Raw genomic sequence first — 23,971 nt, 5'->3', positions numbered from 1 at the left:
GCCAAGGCAATTGGTGAAAACTGTTAAAATGCAAAGATGAGGGCAAGCTGTAATCCCCTCCCAGGTACTGAGCAGCAGGGTCAGCAGCAGAGCTCTGCTTTTCCAGCCAGTTTAATTAAAAAAACATAAACTACCATGGCTCACTCACTTCATCCCAAAGCCCTTGCTATAAAATCAGACAGCCTAGGCTTCCCAGGAACAACATTTTCCACTTTGCCAGCACTGTATTAAATAAAAGACCATAACAGAACAGCTTTTACTGAAGGAGGAAGAAAGCAGATACCTACAGTGCAATTTGGAAAGACTGAATAACCTGGGCACTATCCCTGTCCCCTCAACTAGAGTGTGCTGGCCTCCTCTAAGGTCTGTGGAGCCCTGCCAGAGAGGTCTTCCTCCTGCCCAAATAAGCCCCACTTGGTGTGTGTTGGCAGCCTCAGAGGATTTTGGTAGGTAAGAAGGGATGAGGCTTCCTGGAGCCTCTACAACTCCCTCTGGACAGGAGTCATCGTTCTGGTGGACAAAGGTCCCTGTGAGTTTTTGTTGAACTGTAGCTGAATAGGAAGTGATACTCTGGCATGCACAACTCTTTTCTAGCCATTACAGTAGCTGGGGCTGCTACTGGGCTGTGTTGGCCCTCAGCTTGCAGCAGTATTTAGTGAGTTTCAGCTCCTTTAGATGAAGTGGAATAACATGGGATCTGCAGAGTCTGTCACAGAAAGAATGCTTCCTAAACAGGATTTTCCCTTCTTTTTGCAGTTGGCGGGGGGGGGGGGGACGGGGACGGGGGGGACAGGATGGGACAGGGGACACGGGGGACATGGGATGACAGAAAAAAAAAAAAAAAAAAAAAAGGTTTGGGGAACCTTCTTTGCCCATGAAAGCTTCTTTTCACAATGATCAAGCTGACACCTTCCCTTTGGGCATTTGGTGTGTTTGGGTTTCCAGTGGTTGTCTTTATATCTTTATTGACTTCACAGCTTCCTTATTAGTAAAATGTAGCTGATTTTAACAGAAAAAGCCACCAATGTTTGCCATGCATAGATACAAAGCAACCACATTTAGTCTGGTCTTCACCAGTCTGCTTCCCTTATTTTCAACAGTGCTTTTCCCCTGCTGGAATTTGGTCTTTCTGGAGTTTTATGGAGGGCTTAATCCTTTCCTTCAAGCTTTAAGCCACCAGGCTTTTCTCCAAAGGCAGTGAATGCAGTGGGTTTTGAACTTAAAAGGCCAGAATCTGTGGGTCAAATATTGATGATGAATCACTACATCTTTAGAAAATGAGACATCAGTGGGACCTTTTGATTTTGGCAAGTTTGTAAAATGACGTGCTTTTTTCATCGGTAACCCAGCTGCTACATTTAATCTAACTGCTCTGGGAAATTCTGTGCAGCAGTTCCTGCTATCTGAGAACCTGGATTGAGGTTTTTTACAGCAAAACTCTTCCAAAGACCTATGTCATGAAACAATTTTGCAATTTCAATTGTAATTAGCGTAACAGCAGAATTTCTACTGAGCATGCTTTTACATTGGGTTGAGGGTATCTTCACTGTATTGCCTTAATTCAGTTTTGCAGTAGCAATCAACATTAGGGAGGTTTCTTTGTTTTAAAATATGTATCTGAACTTGTTTGACGAGCATTTTTTTTTAGTTATTTTGGTAGTACCTTCAGTAACTTTTAAAACTAGATAAACATTTTTGTACAATAACAATTTATGGTGATGTAATAGTAATTTAAGAATCTACAACTCCCACCCCTACAACAGGCAGCCAGTAGGAAGAAGGTGGTGAGTAATCCTATGGAGACTGTTACTGGCTTGTATTTGTAATCAATTGGAATCCATTTTATTGCCAGACCTATGTTTAGCTGTAGCGGGTAAAATCAAAAAAATACAGTTGTGGCTGTCAAAGGTGTGCCAGTGGAAGATGAGTGGTGGGATGGCTGCTTGATGGAATGCACGTGGGAGAATCCACGGACAGCTAGTTTGAGCAGGATCTGAGCAACCTTTTCCCTTTCACTGTGGCATGATTAATGACAATGGCAAAAAAGAGGCAAATATTAGTGGTAATAATAACAAGAAACTGGGGCACGTATGGACAAGAGGATGTGTATGAATGCACAAACATGTATATACACAGGTTTAGGTGACAGGTTATGGCAAATCTATGGCAAACATAGGCCAGTGTCCAGAGGCCTTGGTCTTTGAGCCCTCCGGAGACAATATTCTGTTCTGAATCACCAGCAAAGCCTTTTGCTTCAGCAGGGTTTGTCAGCTCTCTCAGCTAATATTCCATGTCAGGTCTTTATCATCTGTTTGTGATAACAGTGGTGGAAATGCCAGAAGGAACAGATGAACTCCTCAGAAGCAAGCTTTCTATTTCTATGCAAATATCCTTCGCAATAAAGTGAAAGGAAGAGAAAATACAGCAAATCTGTTATACCATATCAGCAAACTGTTGCTAAAAAAATGTTTTTATGATCAGTCAGCAGATTGCTGAAGCTCAGATATTAGTCTAGTGACCATATAACAAACTACAGTCATAAAATAAAACTCAGTTCAGTTTCACCATCTTGTCCTTGTTTTAATAGCAAATAAAGACCTTCTGTTTTTCAGGTGGTTTGTTCGCTTTTTTTTCCAGTGAAGAATCATATTCCCTTTTTCTGGCATTCAGCAGACTACAACTTAAGTCAAAGTTAAATGGTTTCACAAAGACCTTATTATCTTCTTCTGATTTATTAGTGTGACTTTGCCTCCTCTCCATACAGATAAGTCACTTAAAATCTCATTGCAGGCTTTGTGTATAGATCCATCCAGGACAACAGTTAATGAACGTAACAAGTAGCTAATCTAAGTTTTACAATAAATACCCTTTCAGGATTTTTTTCTTTTGTACCTAGTATAATTCAGGATTTTTTTCTTTTGTACCCAGTATAATTTTTGGGCTTTGCGTGTGTGTGTGTAACAGTCTTAACCAATTAACTCAAAACCTGATGGTTATGACTGAGGTCCAATGAATTTTCTGCTGTCCAATTCATGTCAAAGCAAGTTAGTTGAAAAACGTCCATGTGGCCTAGCAGAATTGGATAAAGCCCCACACTTTTGACAAAACTCATATGGCTTACAGGACAGAGAATAAAGTTATAGCTTGCATTTGCTTACAAAGCTGGGGGAGGAAAGCATACTCTCAGCAGCTACTAAGTGGAGTTCATGCCTGAATTATTTCTGGTTTGAACTGTCAAGGGAGAACACAACACACAGTCTACATGTGGATCTATTCATTGTCTGCAATAATCAAGATAGAGAGGTTTTTACCCTTTTGGACAGCTAAGTTCCTCTCCAGACAGCTAAAGGAGATAAAATAAGATCAGGAAAAGAGACGTTTTTCATTATCTTCCCACTACCCATTATCCTTTGTAGCTTTTAATTTTAGGAAAACATCTCTTTCTGATGAAGGGTACATGCAGCAGTGCTATCAGCTGAGAGGTGTTCATGTTGAGAAGAGCTTTTACTGTGCTGTGGCTTATCTTCTACTTTAAAATGCTCTGAACTAATGGCATTTGTGGCAAACTAAAGCAAACTGCAGAATCCTGCCTACAATGAATAAGTGCATGGTGTCTCAGACCTCAGGGGTCTGAGTTGACTCATTTATGTATTACATACTCTGCCCACAAATATAATTTAATGCTAATAGAAATATTTCTTAGCATGGTAAAGATGGGTTACACCAATCAAGTTTTGGGCTTCAGCTCACTGTTTTCTCTTTCAAGGCACTCCTAAATGTAAAACTTTCAGCTACATTCTTCAAGTTCATAATCTAGAAGACCATGAAAAGATGTGCAGTAGATGGTTGGGTTTTTTTTTTGTGATTCCCACACTCTGGTCACACCTCAAAAAGCATTGACATTTGAACAGCTGGAGGGCATCCATCTTCCATTGCAAGGCTACATTTCATCTGTAACATCTGGTGTAAATAAGCAAATTCCTTTTAGATGCTGAATTCTTGTTATTTTGAAATACTTTGCAACTTTTCCAAGGTTGAATTTTTTTCCTTGCTTGTGGCTTATGTTTGACTGCAGTTAATGAATATTGTGTGTTTGGGATAGAAATGCTCTCCTGTTTTACCTGAATGGAAATTACTTCTATGCCTGTGCCTTTTCAGCATGAGGTAGTTTGTAACTAAACAGCACATTTCCATAAAGCATCCTATTAACACTTTTCCCATTTTCTTTTTAATAACAAAACCCTGAAGAACACCTACAAATGTATTTAAATGGCTTTCACCATTTAGATGAATGGATGAGAGCTGCCAGCAGGGTTTTTGCAGTCCATCTACAAGCTCTTTGAGCTATTGAAACATTGGCAGGCTAAAATATTTCAGAAACTAGCTTGGTTACTGCTGAGGCAAGAGTGTATTTAAACTTATTTCTCAACACAGGTTGGAAAAATCATGGGCTCTAGTGGGGTGGCCTCCTTACTTGAGAAGTCTCTTGAGTTTTACAGCTGAGATGCTACTCCATGAGCCGTGATGTCTGAAGAAATTGTATTGTTTGTGGGGGCTGTCTGAAAAAGTTCTGATATTCTTATCATCTGCCCTGCTCCCTCCTGAGCCCCAGCTTACAGCCACCCTGCAACTGTTTAGGGCAGTTCTCTGATTTCAGCACCTATTCCTTTTATGTTTGTATGCTCACAGGCTTTGCTGCCTTGATTGTTAAGCAGAATAGAGAAACCTATAAGACATACATTGCATTCTGCTAGCAGTTTGTTACACTAGGAAAATTTAGGGAGGAGGTATTGGGATGTATTCTCAGCAAGTTAAAGCTGGCAAGGCTTAGATGAAGGGAAAGGTGCTTTGCTCTGCAGCAGCTGAGGATTTGCTGCTTCATATACACTAGGATATTGAACAACAAATAAAATCTCAGAGTAAAAGTGAGGGCAAATTTTTAGGGAGAGTGATCATCCCACCTCTCTCTGTTACTAGCAATAGGTTTGGGGAAAATAAATGAGCTTTTAAAACTATTCAGAGAAGTGTTTTTGTGCTTGAAAAGTTACCTATTGCCTAGTTACTACAGTGAGCCCAATAAAAGACATCACTTGTCATTTAGAGAATTTGCTTGCTTTTTTGTATGGTCAAGCAAGTAAAGCAGTGTTTGCTTTAGAAAAATGACATGAAGTACCAAAGATGAATTGTTGCTTGTGCATGCCCCTCTTCCACTTTGGATGTGGGAACAAACTCCCAGGAAATATTATCCCTAAATTAAAAGAAATGTAATTTGACAGGTGCAAATCAGGACTGTATAATTTAGTGCTCATTGGACACTATGCTTTTCACAAATCTGTAAGAAAACAGGTTTGGGAGCTTTAGTTCAGATTTATAATCAAGAATGAATTAAATGTGATACTTGCTTAGTTTGACAGCAATCATATTCACGGTTATCTGGCAAAAGCTGTTTGGCTTGGTTAATTGAAGTGTGTAGAGTAAATTACTGGCTGCACAGTGCACAAAGATAGTTGGCATTTGAACTCATAATCAGTGTTTCTACTTCTGTTATTAGTTTGATCTGATGCTGTGGGACACTGAGCATGTGCAGCCAACGATAACCAGGTGCACAGAAGACAGAAGTACACCACATCAATAGGCTGAGGACTGTATATTGGTTTTGTCTCAGTGTTATTGAGAACAGCTTTCATCTGTTTTGACAACTTCTTGGGTCTCGGATGCATCCAGTGGTACTGAATGGTAGTGATGAATCAGGAGTCTTCTGCCTCCAACAATAATATCTGTACAAACCTGGATAAAATGAAAATGGCTACAGGTGTGTTGAAGGCAATATTTTTAAAGTGAAGGAGACAATTAAAATCCTTTTGGATTATTTTTTTTCTCAGCTAATTTGAATCTTTCTAATAGAAGACTTTTAAGGGTCCACTTGTTTCTGTTGCCTTTTTGTCCTTTAATTTGTCTTTCAAGTTGTCACTAAGGTCTGCAGATCTATAAATTACAGCCTGCTGATGAAACTACAGCCTTCAGCTGCATATCAGGTACTCCTACCCCAAAAGCAAACTGACAATCTCTTTTTCCAGTTAGTTGAATTTTTTGTGATGAAGACAATGGGTACAAATTTGAACCTACAAGACTTAACTGATTTTCAGGATGATTTTCTTTACCTAATGGGCTCTCAGCAATGCCATAACATTTCCTTTGATATTTTAAAAGGGAATATGTGGTAAATAGTTATTGCTTTCAAAAACGATCATGCATTTTAAAAGTAAATAACGTCCTCTGGTGGGTCGGCCCCAGCTGCAGCCAAGCACCCTGACAACCGCTCGCTCATTCCCCTCTGTATCGCTGCTGGTTATGCTCAGTGCTTTTGGAGGGGTGACGGGTGGTGCAGGATGTTGAGGTCAGCGGTTCCTTTCTGCTGCTCCTCACTCTTTTCTTTCTCTGTTCCTTCCTCCAGCATTGTTCCCAGTCTGCAGTTCCCTGGGGGTGTCACCAGCTCCACTATGGAGCACTTCCTACTGCTCTGGCCTTGGGCATGCATTTATTTTATTTTATTTTTTTAAATATTTTCTTCCCTTTCTTAAGTACACTTCCCCTGAGGCACCATGTGGTGGGTTGACCTTGGCTGGATGCCCGGTGCCCACCGATGTGCTCTGTCACTGCCCCCCTCAGCAGAACGGAGAGGGAGAAGATAAGATGGGAAACCCCCTTGTGGGTCAATAGAAAGGCAATTTAACAGAGCCCTAGCAGAAGTCACGCACAGGTGGAGGCGAAGGAAAACACCGACTGTTATTCTGTGCTGCCCCTCGGCAGGCGATGTCCGGCCACTTCCCGGGAAGCAGGGCTTCAGCGCGCGTAGTGGCCGCTCTGGAAGACAAACAGAATAAATCACGCGTGCCTGCCCTTCATCCTCCTTTCCCTGAGCTTTTATATCTGAGCAGACGTCCTGTGGTGTGGAACATCCCTTTGGTCGCTTTGGGTCAGCTGTCCCAGCTCTGTCCCTGCCCAAGACGCTGGCCCCAGCCCCCAGGTGAGAGCAGGGGGCACGCTGGAGAGACGGCCCCGGTGCTGCGCCAGCGCGGCTCAGCAGTGGCCGGCGTGTCATGCCCACCTTTCAGCCACCAGCACAAGCACCGCACTGTGAGGGCGGCTGTGGGGCTCAGCCAGACCCAACACACACCACCATGGTTGGAACCAGCTCAAACCAGCTGTGCCCAGCCCAGGGCCGCCCTGCAGCCCCCGCCAGCACCTCACCACTTATATCCAATGTGTCTCCCCACCTCCCTGATTTTTTAGATCCTAATCATTGACTTCCAAGGTCTGTCACAGAAATATTTATCTGTGCAGGAATGTGTGCTTAAGCAAACTTGTCGCCCCTGCAGGGGACTTAAATTTAGCCATAACTCATATCCTACATATTTAGATTATGTCTGACTTCTAGTCTCATCCTCCTGTTGAGAAATCAGAAGCAATCTTTATCTTTCCTGACAGTTCTGGAGTATAAATTGCTTCAAGAGTGGCAAGAAGCTGAGGTGGACAGTGCTAGCGCTCAGCTCTCCCTTGGCCTGTCCCAGCTCCTGCCCAGGCCCCGGGTGAGCTCCGCTGTGGCCCGCCTGTGGTTCGGGGACAGGCAGTGAAGACCAGGGGTGAGGTAAGGCAGCTCTGCTGTCCTTCAGCACTGTTAGCAAGTTCTAGAGTTTGGTTTATATACCGTGTTGTCAGCAGCTGGAAGAACAGATTTGAAAGTGCTACAGCTGCAAACAAAAATGAACACCAATGTTTTCAAACATGGCCGTTTAATGCCCATGTGCTTACAGCAGATTTTCAGAAGCATTCCACATTTTATGCTCTCCAAGGGGAGTAATGCTTACTAAATGAAACCACTGTTTTTAGCAGTCTTGCTCTGTAACAGAGGGCATAGCTTTTGTACCTGTATTTGTAAAGGCTGAAGTACAGGTTTATCTGCACTAAATTCTGTAAGGCTTTCCCACACAAAGCCAGAGAAGCGTTCCAACCAAGACTCTTTGATTTATATGTCTTCACACTAAGGAGTTTGAAATCCAGATGTCTACCAGATTTGTAGCAGCAATAGATTTAAAAACATGTAATAGCATTTGATTCTTTCAAATCTGAGTTTTACCTAGGACTGAACCATGATAATAAGACATGCCACTAGAATTTCTATGAAGGTGGAAAGCAAAGGAAAAGAGTAAGCAAACTGCAGACTTTCTGCAGCTTTACTATGACAAGCTTAAGCTGGTGTTAAGAATACAATAAGAATGAAAAGCCAACTCAAAGATCCTATTACTACCTGAAATTCAAACTAGTTTAATGCAATAGTAAACATTACTTTAGAAAATTAGCTTGTCAAATTAAAAGATTTGCAAAAACATCCTTTAGCGCTCAGGTTACTGCAGGGGAAGCTCCTTTGTTAAATATGTTTGGTTCATGGTAAATCTGAACATTAATCAGCATAATAAAGCATAGCTGCTTAGAAGATTTCTTTTTACTTTGTAATTGAACCTTTTCATGCAATGAGGAAAGAGGGAGCAGGAACAGAGATCTCTAACCAATGATTAGAAGGTCATTCTAACATTAACTCTCATCACAGCACTATCAAAACTAGGTGGCTGCAACAAGGCTTTTACCACCACATACCAGGTTAACTTCAATAAGTAGCTCCCACGCCTTGCCCTGGCACAGCCACCAATCCCCCACAAGGTTTCAAAAGTTCATCTACTGTCCGTGCTGTTTCTTCACCCTCTGCAGACCTGTCCACCCTGCTTCTTGCTTCTGCTGCATGACCCAGAGTCTTCCTTCTTCTTCAGGCTACTCTTCCAGCCAGCCTCTCCTCATCTGGGCCCCCTTCTTCTCCCAGGGCCTCTCCTTGTCTCTCCTAAATCTGCTTCTTCTAGGTCTCTCTTCATCTAGAGCTCCTCTTCATACAGTCCATCTCTTTTATACCCCTTAGAGCTATTTAACCACTTAGCAGGAACCAGCCACAGCTGCACATTATCCACATCAGCCAACCCACCGCCCCTGAAGCCAGCCCACAGCTGTATGTTATCAGTGTTAATTAACCTGCCTTCATTCCTCCACAATTCCTCTACAAATCCTTTACAAAATCTGAGTAGTTTTGCATCACCTGCAACATCTGAATATCTCCCAGAACTTATAGTTGTTTTTTATTTGAAATAATTTCCCACATTCTATGAGATAAATGCCTTTGTGTTCTTTCAGGTCTTCTTTTATATCCTTCTATTTTAGTGTGTGTTTGTGAAACATCAGTTAAGAGGCTGGTTTCCTGTACAAGGTGGAAGTTGTGTCTCTGGCCCTCATAACTGTTTTTTGTCAAGCTGAAAATGTGACATCACAGCAAAAGTGATAATAGAGATCCTGAATTTGGATGCAGAGGAAATTTCTTGATCAGGAAATTTAAACCAATCTCTTGAAGTGTTTTGCACATTAGGACCTGAATTTAAACTGAACTTTGATTCCTGTCATGGAGCTGTTGTGGAGACCAGAGCCCTGGGAAGTTTTACCATACTGACCTCCTGAGATTTCCGGGTGACCTGATTCATTTCTGCTCTAAATCTTTTGAAAGCTGTTTCTTCAGTAAGCTAATGAAATCTGTTTTGAGAGGCGTTCTGGGCATAAAGTACTAGAATTTAATCCAGTTACTACATGCACATTAAAGGTGGATACTCTTTCGCTGAAGTTCTGCATGCTGCTTTCTAATGACTTCAGTTTGACATCTGACAACAAGGTATACCAGGAAGTTTTTGTTTCCCCATTGTCATAGAATGGATGACAAGTGAGTTTTAAATATAGCATATATTACTTGGGAGGAAACCCTATATTTAAAGATAATGGCTCAATAGGGAGAAAAGATATTTCTGATGTTCCCTTTCTGAAAAAGCTGGTCTTTAAAAAACTGTCACTGCATCAGCCGAATTAAGTGCATGAGAAAAAGCAAAGTCCATAAATGACCTTTAAATGATCTCTCACAGTGAGAAACTGAATGATCATCCTTGATAAATCCATTCATTGTTTTAAAAATAATAAAAGGAAGAAAAATGAGAGAGAATGAAAGGTTTAACAACACTTCTCCTGACAATTGAAACAGAACCTCACAGAACCTGAGGAAATAACATGCCTAGCCCTGAAAAGGGCAAGAGGAAACTATCCAAATGCAGATATTTTTCAATAAGATATGGCATTACTATTTACCATCTGAGAGGAATAATCCAGTACTTGCTTTTCTGAAATGTACTTTTCTTGGCTTGCTGTGTATATTGGTATCAGGAGTTTTCATAGAAGTATGTATGTGCAAAACCTGCACTGTAGGATGTTGTTCCTTCTAGAGCAGACCATTAATATCTTTAAAGTAGGTAACCAAACCGATTATGGAGGAAGTTCTAACACAGCAGAACTTGTTGAAAATGTTGTTCCCTTATAGGTATGGGTGCTCTTCAATAAGAGGGATAAATAGGCTTGATTTTATTTCACTTTCTGCTGAAAGACAACAAATATTACTTTTTGTTCAAATCCTTCTTATGCTTTTTTCACTGCGGTAGCTGAACGTGGTAGAAATAAAAAGCAATTATCATAAAAATTCCGTGAAGCAGGCAATCTGAATACTTAACTTTAAGCAAGAGAGCAAAAACATTGAAAACTTAAGTGTTATGCTCGAAATCACAAACACTGCAGCAAAATCTGAAATCAAGCCCTATTCTGGGTTATTTGACTACACTGAGACCCCACTATGCTCTCTTAGAGAGGAGACGTGGAAAACATTTGAGAACTTGCTGGATATTCAAATTTAGTTGTGGTCCCAAGTTGCCAAGTTCACATCCCAAAAATGTCCAGGTTTGAGTCTTCTGCCTTGCAATGTGAAGAAAAAATGAACTGGCATCTGTATGAACAGAACTGATTTCAGCTGGACTATAAATGGCAATTACTTTTCTGTGACCAGTGTTTCAGTGCCCTACTGACAAGTAAAAGCATGCACTAGTAGTGAAGATTACTGCAAGTGCAAATGAGCCACTGCAGAGAGATTATTCGTTACACCCTGCCTCAGCTCAATCACAGAATTAATTCATTTCAGATGCAAATTGAAGGTTTTGAATTTTGTTCCAAAGAATCATGCTAGTGACTACTGACATGGGGAATAACTGGCTGCCTCTGTGGTAGTGAATATTGCTTGAACAAAAAGCTAAGTTCAGACTGATGGTGTTTTTTGTCAGTTTTGATCCAGTTCATTAGCAAGGCAGCTAGGTGAGGGAATCCCATGCCCCTGGGGCTGTGCCACAGTCACTTCGATTGTGTCCTCTAGCTACCCAAACTTGAAAAAAAAAGAGGCAATGGCATTTGTTCAGAATTCTGTGCAGTGTTATTTATCCTGGAGAGCTTCTCTGGTATTGACATCTTGGGTTAAGATCTTCATCAAGACATAATGTAAGCTATTACCATAATGTCCATGGGCTTTGAAATACTCAAAAGATTTGTAATGGAAATACTGATATCAAAACTTCTTTCAAGCCTAGTTTCCACAGGAATCAGGTATAGCTGGCTGTATGTCATAAAAAGAAGAATATTATATTTTTGCCAAAAGTAGCAAACAGTTTTACAGATTTTGGGAATAAAATCTTTTCCTTACACCCACACATGATCACATTAGACTATAATATTAATTTTAAAATAATATAACGGTAGTAATTCCTATTGGACAAAAAGGATATCAGAGTGAGGCAAATGGAAACGGGAAAAATAACTGTGGAGGAATTGGACTAGAAAACTTTCACAGCATCTTCTGTAGGTGTCCAGTGAAATCCCTGGCCAGCACAGAGCCATGATTATACTCAGAAATTCACTTTCTTGGACTTCTTGAATCTGCTCTAGGTCAGAGGTTAACTGTGCTGAGGACAAATGTCAAGATATATCCTGGAGAAAGAACTCAAAGGTGGAGAGAAAAATCTTATATTTGTAGATTGTTGGAAAGAGCTGTCTCTTGGCAATCTTCTGTGTGAGTGGCCTCTAGAGATCACCTTGTTTCTGCCATTGGGAGCTCTGGTTGTCAGAATGCTGTGCCAGGTGTATACAGAGTAACTCACCTTGGAAGGAGTTTTGGATGCAGGCACTCTGTTGTGGTCCACAAAGGAAAAGTGTCCCATGCTTAAAGCATGAAGGTTTGCTCGGTGTACGCAGGAAGAGAGGTCATTTTGATAGCCTCCAACAACACGGGGTTCATCGTGCCCTGAAATGACGTGAGAAAATGTAGTGTTTTGGAGAACAGACAAGTTCATTCTATAAGATTTGAGGCAAAGCTGTAGTGACAGGAGATAAAAATGGAGAAATTTTAGCTTTGTGACAAATGTTCTCCTGACAGAGCCAGGATCTCACCCGGCTCATCCAGACCTGTTTCATCCAACAGGGCCATGGAAAGCATCTCCTAGGCTGACAAAAGAAATTGCCTTCTGTAGTATGTCTCCTCTTTACGTAGTGGCCTATAAGATATCCTATGACTCAGACTGCATCAGACGGAGGACTGCAATTTACAAAGCTTCTACTGCATTAGTGTAAATATATGCAATGTTTAAACCAGGAGAGGACTTTAATGGGAAAACCAAAGTAGTTACAACTTTTAAGGAGTATGAACAGTGAAAGCAGATAATTGAAAAGTGACAGGAGCTAATGCAGTCATGAAAAAAAAAAAAAAACCCAAGTGAATTAAACAGAAACATCAGGTCAGGAAAGGAAAATATTTCAGAAGAAGCCTACAGGAACAGATAAATATATCAGAAGGCCACTTACGGCTCTTTGTCAGAAATATGTTCTGGAGTAAAGCTATGAGCTAGTGATGCTTTTAATTCTTTCTCAGGCATGTGAAAATTCTGTGTGATGTTACCTTTGAGAAGCAGCACCTCTTTGTGGGTTGGGTTTTTTCATATTTCCTACAGTCTAGGCAGCAGAGACACAGTGATCTCTTGTGAAGATGCTACCTAATGCTTATCCTGACTTGATTCAGAACAAGCGATCCAAGCTTAAAGGAAGACACTGCTCATCACTGGAAGTTTTAAGTGGCCACACATGTACCCATCTGATGGAGGAAGTAAGTGTGCCCTATGTTTCTGTGTGATGCCTTGCCAAGAGCAATCCTTAGTGTCACAGCAAGCAAACTTTTCTACTGTGATTGCTATGGTGATCCAGCATTTTAAGAGCAATTGAAGGAGTAACTGGCTCAGAACTCAGGTCTGAGAATACAAATAGGCAAGTACCCATCATGATAGGTTATTTTTTTTTGCCATGTTATCAACCTCTGGAGACAAAAGTCCTGTAAGTGCCGTTGATCAAACTGGCAGAAAAGGGGGCTAATGGCTTTCAGCCATGGTAGTTGGTAGTGATGATAGATAGTATGGTGATAGATTTCAACTCTGTGAAGGAGAACTCCTGCTGATTTGGAAGTTCTCCTTGATGAACACCACATGTCTATACTGAACTTTATTTTCTCTTAAATTTCCTATGAAAGCCATTTTTATGTGAAGGGATAAAGAAGCTATGTGCTTAAAAAGAAAACCAAACTGCAGTGCTTGGAAGTATGTTTATTCAACTGTGAAGTCCGCTGTTGAAATAGGGATTGACAGACGTTAGCTGTATTTTATCACTACTTTCATGAATGCCAGGACGGGAAATGCTCAGAAGCAGCTGATGCCAACAGTAATCTGAGCCATCAGCCCTCACTTGAATATGTCCTGGGAAGATTTGTTCTTGCTTTTTTTTTTTTTTTTTTTTTTCATTATGCTTATTCCAGCTTTCCCTCAGCAGATCTTAATGAAAAATATTCCAAATTTCAGTGATAATTCCAAGTAACTGACTGAGATGGAACAAAGTGCAGCAATAACTTGATTCAAGGAAGAGGGCACCTGAAATAGGAGAGATGTAGGTACTTACCTGTAACATTTCAATCCTCAAGACCTTCCCTCAGCTGCAGCCTAATGATGGATATGTTTAAAATGTGTTGGCATCCCAGTCTTCTGCTTCCTAAGCTGAGTTTGACTTCCGCTCTGTCCAGAACAACCTTCTTTGTGGTAATGGCAATCACATAACAACCATCATATGCCTAAAACCTAAAAGGATGCCAGACATGAGCAGCCTTCCTCTAGCTGCCTTGCTTGAAGGTGTTAATGCAGTAGGTAATGAGAAACACAGCAGCACCAGGACAGTCTCATGCATAACATACAGCAGCGATGACCTTTGTCCTTAGACCGGCACTTGCCCCTTTAATGCAGCAGTCCAGTGAATGCATTGCTCAGTGTGCTTGTGGGATATTTTGTCTGATAAGGGCAAGAACTGCAAGGCAAACCTATTTCAGGACAGGACAAAGCAAGCTTACCTTCATTTACTGAGATGATGTCACTTTGCCTAAAAATAATTTGAGACTCATTTTAGTGTGTGGACTGTAGCATGCTCTTTAATTTCCCCAGATGAGGATTAGCTAAACAGCCTACTAGCTCACATATGCCTCACGGCTTGTACAGCGCAGCTCATGGTAAGGAAAATACCCAGGAATGGTTCTTGAAAGTCAAAAGTGATTTTTAAGTGATTTTTCAGTGTTGTGTCTCTTCCTGACCTATGTCTTGCATCTTAACATGAACAAACACACACATCCATTTCATTAATAATGTTGAAAACTCTTGAGAAAAACATAAGGGCTTAAAGATTCACTACAGGTCAGTGCTCTGTTCAGCTGCATAGTCTGTTTATATTCTCATCACATAATATTCTGCCTCTGAAAAGGGATGAGACACAAAATCATCTGATTAATGGGATGCAGTTACACACACTGTCATTATAAATATGTGCAGTGAACTATTCACAAACAGCATAACATCATAAGAACCAAGCATATTTTGTTAAAGGAATTTAGAGATAACTTCTGCTTCAATGGTTTATTTCATAACTACTCTGTCAAAGATTTACAGACAGCAAGTGCAGATGAAAATCACTGAAATTCTGATTTATTGCAATTACTTACCTTGCTTTCAAATATGTTTACTTTCATATATATGCAGAAAGCGCATGGGATTTTATGAAAGAAGGAGAAATAATTCAATGGTTTATTTGTTTCTATACAAACAAAATCCCTGTGTAAGTTTTGGAGGTAAAGAAAAAAAGAGCAGAGCTTTTGTGTTCTCCAGAAGCAACTTGAGGTATCAGTCTTGATTTACTGCACCTCAAAAGCACTTACAGGGGAGGTTAGAGATATCTTTTTTTCCCACCAGGGAAAGCTGAGTGGGATTTCTGTGGAGTACTGCTTCAGTATGCAGGAGAGCAATGTTTACCACAGCTGGGTGAGAAGTGCTCCTTCTGCCAGAGAGATGCTACATGCTTCTCCACCACTCTGGGCATCCTTCTGCCCTGGAGCACTAGCTTTGATCCAGAAATTATGAAAATCTGTTTCATGGCAGTGCAGAGAATGAGTTTCAGAGCCATTTATAACAGCCAAAATAATTCAGTTGTGACCTCTTCATGTTCCCATAAAACTGTTTTTCCCTCGGCATCAGGACATGAGTCAGCAGTAGTGATAACAAGAGTTAGAGAAAGACTGGAAAAAATGAGTGTCCCAAGTACTTTGGCAGTGAAAAATGAAGCTTCAAAGTGATTTCTTCATGGAACATTTTTTCTCTCTCCAGGACACCAAATTGACTGTCTATTAGAGAAAGAAGAAAAAGAATGAGAGAGAGAGAAAAGGACTTGGATGATATTTCTCAGCATCTGCCAATATCTAACACGCTTTTGGAAAAGTTTTGTAACACAACCTACCAAGAGTGCTGTTTGAATAGAGGTTAGTAATCCTTTCTATTTGGTGGTATGTTTGTGGTTTTGCAGAACTGACCCACAAGGCCTCATTTTCAACTGGTATAACAGGCTGTATTGTTTTTGAGGCTCATAAGGATCAGGAAATTGTCCTCTGAATGCAGCTTAAAAGACCACATGCCTGCCCAGAAGTTGCGCATCAGGTTGCCATCAGGGTTATCATTCTTCCTGTAGGACATTTTGAGTGATGGGAAACCTTGAATGTCGTCTTCCTTGAAGGAGAATCTTTGCCTTCGGTGATCAAACATACAGGTAGGATGTCAGGGAACTTACAATATGAGGTGTTATGTTTGAAACAATTTAAACAAGAACTGCTGCAAAGATTTTTTTTTTCTGGTTTTCAAAGTTTTCTATGTCATTTCTTCAGATTTTTTAATCTATTCTGCATGACAAATTAATAAAGGTGTTGCAAAAAGTTTTTCACTACAGATAAGAGTTAGTAATTCAAATTTTAAAATGGGGAAAATAACTTTTAATATTTAGCTACTTTTGTTTTCATGGCCTTTGGATAACGGTTATGAAGAAAAGAGCAAGGAAATAAAGGTAAGGAAAAGGAAAGGAAATAAACTGATTTATTTCCTTTTCATGAAACGTTGTAAAATAATTTCTTTGCCTCTTGCTCATAACAATGAGACACAAAAGCAAAGAGGCATAGTCTTATGTGTGAGGCAGTTTATGTCCAGGGAGCATGTGTATCCTAAAAGGACATCTCCAAATGTGCAAGGGTGACACCAACACTGAAAGAACTTCTGTCTGAACCTGGAGCAGGCAAACCTGCCTGCTGAATTAAAGTGTGGCAGTTTGGCAGTGGGATGGAACATCATCTCCTTCCTGAGTTTTGGGCCCTACCTGCCTTCCAAAGCTACTACCTTTACAGCTGCATTCATTTAATGGACTTACCAGAGCCCCCTTGCAGTCATAGGTTGTGTGTGGTCATACCACACCTCTAACAAAAATCTTGTCAGTTCAAGGCTTTTGTTGGCTGGGCTATACATGTTTGATGCTGGAGGACGGTGTATTTATCTTCTCAAATCCCTCTGGTGCAGGATTTCCTACGGTGGTGCTCTGTGTAGGTGGGACAAAGGAGGCTCTGTGGCACCTATCTGCAGAAATGTAGCTGCTCAGAGGACTTTCCTGGGATAAATAGAGGAAAGAAGGAGCTTTGGGCATACTTGAAGGTTGGCAGCAGCTGAGCTGCAGTGCTGAGTCTCTTAGGTTTCTAAATGTCTTTGTGGATTACACCCTTGTGATTTTAAGCAGGACACTCCAGAAATATCCTTCCTTGTGTCCCTCATAGCTGGCTGCTCAATAGATAGCTTGCGTACCTGGGTATTAGAAAAGTGCAACGTAAGTAAGGCAAGATGTGTGCTCCTATCTTTCCAGACTTCCAGAATACACACTGAGGTGAGCTGCATCTGCCCTGGGCGTGTCATCCCTGTTTTGGAATTGAATGTCTCTGAGGGTGAAGAATTATAATTTTAAATAGTCTGCAGAAAATGGTTGTTGTGTGACTCCAGAATAATGTTTATTGTCGTAATGTTTCTAAAAGAAGAAACGTGTTTCATAAGGCGTTTCCCAGGAACTTTGCCCTCAACATTTGCTATTTGAAACTAGTAAGTGAAAGAGGGGAAAAAGGGAAAAAAAAAAAAAAGAAAAAAAGAAAAAAAGAAAGGACCATTGCTATCTTGTTTTAATGTTCTGGTTGGCACTGTCCTGTGCATACTGTTTGGGAATCTGATTGCACACCAGCAAAATCTTTGCCTTGATGCACTCCTTCTCATAGTCATGAAGACGCCCATCAAATTAGCTGGGATTTGCATGAAACCTGCTGAGAGGACTACAACATTCCAGTTTTCTTCAACCTAGAGCTGTGAGAAACTTTCACTGCAAAACCTAAAACTTTTCAAGTGAGCTTAGGCTGAATATCAGATGTAGGGAGGGATTTAGCGTTGGGTGGAAATCATGTAAAACTCTACTTTTGACATAGGTTTGACCTGTAACCTGACAAGGCTCAGATATTTTGACTGAAGTTACTTTGAGGCTACAAAGCCAAAAGTTAAAGAAAAACTGAGAAACTGCAAAGGTGGCATGAAGAGCTCAAACTTAACACAAATCTGCTTCAGCTTTAATGCTGGATCGAGCTAGGTTCTGCTTAACCTCTCTGCCTCCAAGTAAACAACAGGCATATTATTAAAGCATTTCAATCTATTGCAAGCATGAACACTAGTATAGCATCAACCCTGAAAATAATCAAGTCAGTTTTGTATTCTCAAAACCTCATCAACTATGGTGATGGGAGTGTTACTGTCAGTTCTCCCAAAGATTTGCTCAAGGGCATTCTTTGGAATTTCAACTAAAATAGAGCTTTACTGGATATCTAACCTGAGTTGTTCCTTGCTTGCTGTTGCCTTATCACTGTCTGGCCATCTTAAACTTTGATGATGAGCAGCAACTTGGAATAATCTTGTGCAGTGTATTTGTGTTGTCCCCTATTTTAAAAATACATTATTTTTTCTCAACTTGTGTTGCATTAGGAATGACTACAAAAGTTCAACACTCAGCAGCAAGTAGAAATAACAGCGCAATTTGCTTAGTTATTTTGCCTAGACTAAATTTAGTGGAAAACCACTATTAGATGGAGAAGAGGCTGTGTTGCATTTGCAGATGAGAATATTTTTGGGAGAAAGGAGCTTTTCTCCATAAAAGTGTTGCTGCAGAGGATCAGACAAACATTTCCAGCTCTCTGAACAGTTCAAGTTCTGAGAGCTGCAGTTCCAACAGCCTCCAGGACAGGAGTCAGACATGCGCATGTACATGGATTCTCTCTCATAAATAAAAACACAATAAAAGCAAAGATTTTTTTTGAGTTGCTGAACCCTACCGTTTTTGTCAGCACGGAATTTTATGTCTGGAGAGAAAGAACATCTTATTCTCTCCCCCATTGCTTCTTGCTGCTTATATTGCCTCCCTAATTGGAAGCTGCAGTATAGATGTGCAAAAAAGGATATTCTCTGAGCATACCTCAAGGGTGAGCTGTCTAACCAAGGAAACAATTTCATCCTGTCATGAGAAGTCTGGATCAACAGAATGCCTATTTCATTGTTGAGCAGAGCAAAAGATGGCAGGGAGAAAAGACTCTGACAACTGAAACTGCAATACATTAATGTTCATATTTTCTGTATGCAGCTTTTCTGCTACAGAATTATTTGCCTTTACTTTGGATAGCTAAAGTTCCAGCATTCTGCTTTCATCACTGCTTCAGATTAAACCATACTTGAATCACTGAAGAGAGAAGACATAAAATTCTGGGCTAGATCTGTTGCTTGCTACAGAGCAGGCTATGCTTTTGAACAGTTTCCATCACACACCTTGCATTTTGCACTCAGAGGTGCACAAATGGAATTAGCAATTTTCAAAGGCAAGTCTGACAGCTTAGCAGTGCTCTCTGCAGGGGGACCATGCAGTAGGGCCTGTCCAGAGACCTACCCACCTGGATGTAGGTGGCACCCTCAACATAAGTGGTTGTGTCAAATCATGAATGGTGCTCCCAGAAGAGTATGTTTCACTGCCAGGAATGCCACAGCTGTACCAATGCAAAATTAATATTGCAAACAGGGCACAGCTTTAATAAGTATGATGGTCTTAATTCAGCAAATTTTAAGGTTAGAAGTATCCCAGATAAAGCCAGTGGAGTTATTCAGGTGTTTAAAATTAAACATATGCATCTTTTCTATGTAGTATTTTGGAAGGGTGTAAGTATAACTGAACCAAGCTCCAGGCATCCTGTTTTCACTGCTGACATTGTTTGGAAGTTGAGAGTAATATTCGTCATCAAAGACAAACAAATGGAGGATGACTCAGTCTTGTCTTCACTCAGAGGGGAAGAATCCAAAGGGAATTGGGTTTCCCTGTTTAGAGAAATCCACACAAAGGGAAAGGAATTCATATTTGTCTGAAACAGTGAAATGCAATCCTGTTAAAAAATGTTTTTCTGCAGTTATTCAAAATCAGGTCTGAGGTTTTTAGGTCAAACACAGCTGATTTCTGTCTCACAGAGAAAAGCTGAAGGAAAAGCTTGGTATTATGGTGAACTTCTTGAAGAAACAGGCAATGATTCCAGTTTCACATGTGTTCCTTCTCAAATCGTTGAAAGGTACTTCTCAGATACCACCAGCACATCAACCACAACTTTCTGCTATTTAAGCCAAGAGCAAAAGATAGGTCCCTTGAAAAGTCCACAGTGAATTCAGTACAGATAAAATAACTTTTTTTATTAGCCCTCTCCAACAAAACCACTGCTGTAATACTGACAGCTTACTTTTCTTATGTGCTTGGTTTCTTAGTTTGTATTACAGATAGTGAAATATATGGAAAAACAATACACTGAGCGAAATGATTACAGAAAATTGGAAGATCTTATCGAATGCTCTCCTGGGTAAATACAAGTTGAAAGGTTCAAGTACTGAGTTCATCAGAGTGTCTTGGAAATATCATTCATTATTTTTTATTAACTAAATATCTTACCTTCCCTGGTTAAAACCCTGTTCATTTTGTTGAGTAAATGCATGAACAAAGCTTGATGGATGGTAACAAATTAGCCATAAAGAATCTCATAAGTAGCAAAGAGCCATAAATCTGGTACAGTTTGAACTTAACTTTCAGCACAGTGAGTAGAAGTTAGCTTTATCAAAGATCTTCTGATCATTATTAAGAATTAGAAGGTGCATAGCTCTCAACTGTTTTCATGTTACTGAAACACCAGCTTTTCTAAGACACTCCAGTCATAAATATTTGTAGCTGTGTGATAGGATGCACTGAGCCTCTGCTGTGTTATTCAGAGTTTCCGTGAGCAGAGAAAGTAGCACTGCTGTTAGTTCTCAGCACAAGAATTGCCATGCTATTTCACCAGGAAGGAAACAGTGGGGCTCAGCCGGACTGGGGGACTGAATACTGAAGGGACTGAGAGAAGTGTTGGGGATGTTCCCCTTGAACTTCTAGCCAGCAAGGGAGAGGGAATGAGGGTAATTCTCTGAAATAAAACTTCTGAGTCACATTTTCTGAACTGCATGTTTGCATGTAGTTTGCGGAAGGATAAGATTTAACTGCAGAAAACTGAAGTGTGAACCAACTCCAGACCAGGGGGGTGGTGAGTTGAGCTCACTTCAGTCGTGTGAAGCCTCACAGCAGGCTCCTATTTTCAGTACAAAAGCTGACTCAAGAGACATTCATCATAAACAGCACATAGAGGAAGGGTATTTAAAGAAAGGCAATGCAATATTCAAACTGAATCTAAGCAAAACATGCTTCAGTTGAATAACATATTTGAAATATATTGGACTCTTATTCATGATTTTCCTCAGGGCAGTATTAGTGCAATAACAAAACAGATGAGGCTGAGTGCTTGATTTAAAAAGATTGGGCCTTCAAGCCCTGATTTACTGTCCAGCGAGACTCTGCAGGCTGGTCTTTCCAGGCGCAGCGGTTCCTGAGTTTGCAACGCTGAGTCAAGAGCCTCGGAGCACAAAGCAGTCCAACTGTGGCTGAACATAAGGTCACAACCAGGAACATATGAGATGAATAAATCTTCATTGGGCAGGGCTGCAAAATATTAGGTAATGGGGTCAGTGGCAAAAAAGTACTTTTTCTGAGCTATACTCCAGAATGCTCACCAGAACAGGAGTTCAGGCCTCTAAGAAGGGGCAAACCTCACATTTATGATGCTGATAGGAAAAAAGAAAAGAAAAAACAGGCAAGAAGTTTCTTCTGCTTGTGTAAGTGCATAGATTGTACACATCTACAGTGTTTCAGTCTGTAAGAGCTCATGACAATTTCCATAGTTGAGACTGGATGCACAGTGCTAACACAATCCTTTGCAGTTCTTTTCTAGCTTCCATCGCCATACCTGTCTTCTGCCCTCTTCTTGCCTTCTTTCTCACCTACAAATACAGAAATAAAGCTGAGAAAAAAGAGAAAAACAAACAAACAAAAAATCAAACCTTCAATTTCTGAGGAAATGTTTCAGCACCTTGTTTTCACCCTGAACTGGAGTGAAAAGTTGAGATATCTATTCTCCCTCTCCACATGAGAATAAAAAAAAGCTGTGAAACCTCTTTGCTCAGAACAAATGAAACACTTTGTTGTAAATCATTTTGGAATTAATTTCTCTGTTGAGTTGCATTGTGCGCAGGGGAGATGATAACACGGCTGGGGGGCTGGGCTTGCTCAGTGAAACCTGAGCTGTCCATCTATTCAGGTCAGATATCCAAAAGCCTGTGGGCTAGAAATTTGGGGTCCTTCTTCAGTTCATTTACTGAGACACACACCATGAGCTATTTCCCCCCATGAGGGCAAGGACTGATGTCCTGTAAAGGAGGAGAGCTTCTAAGAGGTGGTGGAACCTTGAAGAAAAGGTGAGGTTGTCAGAGTGACTCAATCCTGCAAACTGGATCCAGACCTTAGGTACCCAGTTGATCCATTTTAACGATCTGTATTGTGACTGCTGCTATATCCAGGATAGGGACTTATTCAGAAAGACTTCAGCTGCTCTGCTGAGAGGCTTGTGGACACCTGTGGGATGCTTTGGCCCCTGCTTGGTCCTGCTTGTGTCTGTTTCTGGGCCCCATTGTTCCAGAGGTCTGCCCTGTATCTGAGCAACCCTGTTAGTCCTGCCTCCCTCTTTATGTCAAGCGTGGCCTCTTCTGCTCTGGGCATGCAGCACTTCTCATCCCAGAAATGGTCTGAATTAGATCAGGAACTTTTCAGGTAAGGACTGACTGGGCTCATTTTCCCACACTTTTACAAACACTGCCATGAAGTGCAGTGCAATATAGACAAACCCCCAAGAGGCAATAGACCTGTAAGGGTATGCAAAACTCATGAATAAACTGTTACTAAGAAAAACAAAACAAAACAAAACCAAACATTTTGGAGAGGAATCTGAAGGAGAGGAGAGCAGGTATTCAGTCAACCACAGCTAAGACATTCTTCCAGTCTAGTGAGCTGTCTAATGGTCCATTGTCAGAGGGGAAGGGACAAGAAACAGGTATTAATGGATTTTTCTGCACTTGCTGGTGCAAGGAGAAAATTAAGTTGAGCATGAAAATAAGATTCTTTTAATAAAGCCGAATGTTGCTGAAATTGAGATGGTGCAGTTTGCATGGAGTGGAATTGCACTTCATATATGAAGTTCTGCTCTTCCTGTTTCTTTTTCTATGTCTGCTCCTGCAAGATGTCATCTGGTGGATTCAGTTGAGTCTGTGATACTTCAAAAGGCTTTAAAAACTAGTATTGTGGAAAAGGCCTGTAAAGCACAGAATTGTGTGTGAAGAGATACGTAATATTTCTGAATTTACATCAGACAAATGGATAACAGAGCATGATCTTAAAAAGAATGTATCAAACCCAAAGGAAATATCTTTTTCATAAAACACAGAAATTAGTTATGGAAAGTTCTGTTATATCTGCACCCCACTGCTAAGGCTGTGCTGCTTTTCACAGCAAATGTTATCCAGTATTGTTTTAATTGCTTTGGGCAGTGGTGCTACTGTTTTTCTCTCTAGGAAATGGTTCTAGTTTTAAGAAGCCTAAAGAAATGACCATTACAAAATGAGTTGAAATGTCTGAAATGCTTTGCAGCTAAACAATTTGCAGTAATTTCGATCCCGGTTAAAGCCTAATCTGTTAATTTTGCATAGTTCAAGTGATCACACGGACTGTTTTGCCCAGTAGTTCACATTTTGTCCTTGAGTACCATCCTACCATGCATTGACCTTTTCTGAGTATCCTTTCTTGTTTACTTTTTGCATTTCATATATGGGGAGAAGGTGTGCCTGGAATTGACTCACTTCCACAAATAATAATGCTGCTGCTTTCCTTTGATCCATGTTTTCCTGAGGTAATTTGACTGAGGTGCTCCACAAAAATCTCTCTTCTCTCTCATGTGGTCCTATCAGGCGTGGAATTGATTTTCTGACTCAAAGTCAGCATCCTCATCTTGTGTATTGCCTCCCTCAAGACTCACCATTTATATGACGTGTGAGGAAAACTAGTTATTTAGTCAGTAATATAGTTGTATATATGAATCACTTGTGTGGAGAGA

This window comes from Falco peregrinus, chromosome 7, assembly GCF_023634155.1.
Source record: "Falco peregrinus isolate bFalPer1 chromosome 7, bFalPer1.pri, whole genome shotgun sequence".
Taxonomy (NCBI): domain Eukaryota; kingdom Metazoa; phylum Chordata; class Aves; order Falconiformes; family Falconidae; genus Falco; species Falco peregrinus.
The sequence above is the reverse complement of the archived record's forward strand: the minus strand, read 5'-3'. Positions refer to the sequence as shown.